This window comes from Pygoscelis adeliae, unplaced genomic scaffold, assembly GCF_000699105.1.
Source record: "Pygoscelis adeliae isolate BGI_AS28 unplaced genomic scaffold, ASM69910v1 Scaffold27, whole genome shotgun sequence".
NCBI lineage: Eukaryota > Metazoa > Chordata > Aves > Sphenisciformes > Spheniscidae > Pygoscelis > Pygoscelis adeliae.
The window spans coordinates 4581752-4586404 of record NW_008825410.1 but is presented as its reverse complement, the minus strand read 5'-3'; the positions used below and the strand labels follow the sequence as shown (position 1 = coordinate 4586404).

Here is a 4653-nt window from a genome sequence, read left to right as displayed (position 1 = left end):
GGGTGACTTAGAAGTATGATTTTATAACAAATGCATTTTAAAAGAATTCTAGAGGAAGAATTTCCTGCTTAAAATCACCAAGTCCACAACATTGAAGTGTTTGTTGGAAACAGCAGTTTTATATACATATTTATACCTTACTGAGAGTAGGTCGCACAAACCTGATTTTATTTAGGGTGGCAGATTAATGGTGTGGTCACAGTTAGTTTCTGAAAGGTCAGGATTTTCCTTGTAGTATGAATTTCAGGTCATCTTAATAAAAGTAAACACATTTACTAATGGTATATGAAAAGACAAGTTAAGGATGTGATTTTATGAACTGCAACGGTTCTCTGTAGGTGGATTTTTTGTTTACGCACATGTACCTATGCACATAACCACAGACACACAAACACGTTTAAAATTTAATTTGTTTTGAGCTGGATCCTGTTTTGATGTCATTCTTCTGTTGTCTTTAATGATATTAGGCCAGTATTTGTATCAGTAAGACTGTCAAAATGTGTCCTTACTGTTCTTAAGAGTGCTGGAATCCAACTTAAATATGAACTTTTCCTGAGGAGCTATGCTTTTTATAATGTGAAAAAAGTCCTATCAGAAATTGTGCAAAATGAAAACAAGAAGGCTGCAAGGAAATTAAGATGTTTGGCTTCTATAACGATATTTAAATCAACATTTAAACTGCTTCTGAAATAGCATTTGCAGATCATCAAATAAAAAGAGGGCCAAGTATACTGGAGCAACATTTAAAATGTATTTTTAATTATTATTCCTGTGAACAAATCTGTTCTATTCAGAAGACATATATTTTTATTCTCTTCTAATTCTTACTCTCTGTATTATATTCTGTATGCATTTTCTAAGGTTCCTGAGAGAAAGGCACTGATTTTTCTGAGGAGTGGCTTGCAAATTTAGCCCACAGTAGCTTTATAATTGAAAAGTAGTTGAATGCTTGAAAGGAGCAAGGTTCAAGATTCCTCTGGAAAAAATATCAGCTTAGTATTTATAACTGAACCTCTGCTAATATCAAAAGCATGCTGAAGCAGGCCTCTGTGGTAAAATTAGCTCTTATGCATAATGTACATTTGAGGAATGTTAAAGGAAGTATGGGGGACAGAGAGGGGAAAAAATATCTTAAAATACATAGGTTGTCAGAAAGTATGGACTCTCCCTGCCTTTGTCAGTCTCCTTTCTTGCAGCCTCCCTGTTGTTTAAAGGTTGGTGCGTATGGCTCGTACATCTGAATATATCTGAGCATCATCTCTAGTTCCAGTGTCAGTGGTGGGCAGTCACAGTGAAAGTGTGCATTCTTCCGTATGGTTCCCCAATTTATGGAGGAAAAAAGTTCAAAATTAAAACTATAGTAGCAAACAGAGAGCTTTAAAAAACCCAGAAACTAAAATATATCCCTGCTCCCTAATGTCTGTCTGTAAATAGATTTTCTTTGTTTGCTGCTTTCTTTGTGGGCATTATTTTCTCTATTCTTTTCAAATCCATCTTTTTATCTGACAATCAGTTGCTCTGCTTCCTCTGCTGCATTTGCCTGTGCTTTGTTATACATCCCCCTGTTATGTACCCATTTGTATTTCATATTCTGTTGTGTTTGTGTATTTTCCATCTCTTTTCTTACTTTGTTCTCCGAAGAGTCACACATTTCTTTCTTTTCTTTTTCCATCAGGAATAATTGTCCCCTCTGCCATCGTGATAGATGCCACACAACTTTCTCGTTTTTCTCTCAACCTTTTTCTTGACAACTTTTTGTACACCAACAGTTGAGGCTGGCAGAAATGTTTGTGGTCTCCTACTTGTCTCTCTTCCCCCATTGTCTTACACCCTCTGTTTTATCTCTTCAGTTCGCCAAAGGAGATGCTACTATTGAATCTGGGTCTTAGTTGAAGGAATTTTCCTTTCCTAGTCCCTTCCTCTGCCACCTCTCACAACAGTGGCCGGTCACCAAAGGCTGATCTCTGCGAAGAAACAAGCTGGGAAGATACAGGAGGTGGGCAGGGAGATCAAAAAGCAGAGCTTACGCTGACTTTTCAGACATGAGGAGAACTGAGGCCTGGGATGGGATGTTCTGCCAGTCCTGGATGCAAGTGAGAGGAAGGAAAGATAATTTTCTAGCTGGCATTACAGCGTGGCAGTTTAGCATTGAAATCTGCATACTTTCTTCTTGCTCATTTTGGATCTCAACCAGTTTTGAATGTGATGTTCACATTAAATGCAGATGTGAGATACACTGAAACATTACCTTGAATGATACTTAAAAAAAAAAAAAAAAGAGCTGATACAATTACAATGTAGTTTCCTTTTTTCCAGTGGTGGTATTTTCTCCTCATACATCACCATTCTTTCTCTTCCCTTTTTCCCGAGTTGCCATAGTGTCTCTACAACAAGCTTTTTTTAAGATACAGTGTTTCTTCTTTAACTTATTTTGCCTGTTCAACTGCCTGAAGTACTTACAAATGAGCTTTCAGACTGAATCAGCTGTATTTTTAAAAGGTTCAATACCATAGGCAAAGGTTAGGGATGCATTAGTTGCATCGGTGTGTTTATGAATCCATTGCCTCAGTATCCTTACGCGTTCAGTACTGCATCTAATGGAGCTGTTTTCTGTGGCCACCTTAGTTGATGCCGCCTTCAGCATTAGCAAACCTGGGGCCTGACCACCGGGCCGCGCAGGCGGGTGCTGCTCGCAGCCTTCCCTCCTTCAGCACGCGTCCAGCTCTGGCCATCGACCCAGAACTGTGCAGGAGTTGCATCGCAATTAAGTGTGCTTATTTATTTCATTTTTTAATTCCTTCCCCTTGAAGTTTTTAATACTGTGATAGCATCTGTGGTTCAGCAAATGGCTATTTCTTTTTTCATGCAGAATATTTCTCTTAAATGTAGCCATGTGACCATTTACACTCTCATCTTGGGTTGTAATTACACGATTAAACAGCAGAGCTCACTAGGAAATGGGGCTTGTCTCCAAAAGCCTCTTTGAGGCCCTTTTGGTCCTGCGTACCATGTGGATCTGTCTGAGGGGACCTGGGCCAGGGCATGTCCATCTGCTTGTGAAGTAGCAGAGACCTAATGGCAGAATGGGCCAAAGCAAGCTGTGGTCACGGGGCTGGATTGGGAAACAGACGCTACAAGTTTGTTAATCAGAAAAACTGCAGTATCTGTGCTTGTCTGGAGTGTGGACAGGCCCTGGCACAGGGTGACCACCCTAGGTTCACTTCGTGGTAACCACGACAGGCAAGAAAGATGATCATGGTCCTTCCTTGCTGCAGCATCATCCTTCATACAAGAGCTCTGGTGTCTCCTGTCACGGAGACAGGCAGAGAGGGTTTCTAGAGTCTGAGTCTGAGTTGTCGCCACTTATGAGGTGCAGCGTGCACACCACGTGCTCTGCCGAGGGGACTTGTGGCCTTCAGAAGGCTCCCTGGAGCGTCTGGCCACCTGCACATGCTCCAGCTCCTCGTGCTACAAGGAGAAGAGCCCTCCCCAATCATGTCTTTTTTTGTAAAAGTGAACACATCCATACCATGAGATCCTCTGGTTTGTGGTGATAGGGAAATGCTTTGAAGAGTCATGAGCATAACTAAGGATTTCAAGCTTACATTCAGCATTTCAGGACTGCTGTGTCCTTCCAGCTGAGACTCGGTCACTAGGATAGAGCATAATCGCCACCTGCTTTCTCTTCTTGCAACACAAATTTAATTCCTGTGGTCCATGTGTGGAGAATAATCTATAAAGAAGTAGTAGGCTGGGCGACATGTGTTCAGAAACCCTACCGTTTTTAGGAAGCTCGCACATCTTCTGTTGCCATCGAGCACTTGACTGTGTCCCAGAGGAGTACCAACACTGTGTATAAATCGATGGTCACGATGATCAACGACATTCAGAAGGTTGAAAGATTTCAAATGAGGCAATTTTTATAAACTCTACAATCACTCTATTCTCTATGTGGAAAACGAATGCCCTTTTCTCTTAGTTTGTCAAAAGGTAGGCAAAACCAAAGAAGCTTCTTCAGAAAATATTGATAGGTATTTTGTCTATTTCAGTCTTAATTTAAATTATTTCTGGTTAGTGATACTGGAAGGTTCCTGGCACTCCAGGAATCAATTATTTTGGCTTGCCACTGAATGGTTTTTGCAGCTTCTGCTGAGAAGGATACAGACATTCCTCATGCCTTGTGGAGAATGTTTATTAGGAATGTCTTTTAACTAGAGTTTTGCAAACCTTACTGAATCAGATCGTAAACTTCATCATAAAAGCCTGAAAACAGAAGCAAAATAAAAGGCAGCTTGGCAGACAAGTGCCAGCTTTTTCATGAGACAAACTGCTGAAACCTTGCCTGTAATTTCTCGTGGCAAATGGTCTCCAGCACTAATACCAATGTGTCATGTAAGCTGTAAATGAAAAACATGGTCCTAAATTTGCTCTAAATTGTAAACATTTGGCTGTGTGGAATTCAAAAGGATTAGCTTCCTGACATAGTTTAAAAAATGCAGTTACACTGTTCCTGACTATTATAATTTCTGGTAAGTCTTTTCCCCACGTTGCCCCCGTGAGTCTCGCCATCCTCCTGGTCACCTGCAGGATGGGCGTGTGGTTGAGGGGCTCCATGTGATGTGACGTGACCTGCTGGGTTGTGCTGCTGGGTGC

The 4653-nt window shown here is 41.0% G+C and overlaps 1 protein-coding gene across 1 annotated transcript in view; it reads left to right on the top strand.

Annotated features, from left to right (window-relative positions):
* ADAM22 (ADAM metallopeptidase domain 22) overlaps positions 1-4653 on the top strand; it is a 123101-nt gene that overhangs the window by 1482 nt on the left and 116966 nt on the right. The gene's annotated exons all lie outside the window — the stretch shown is intronic.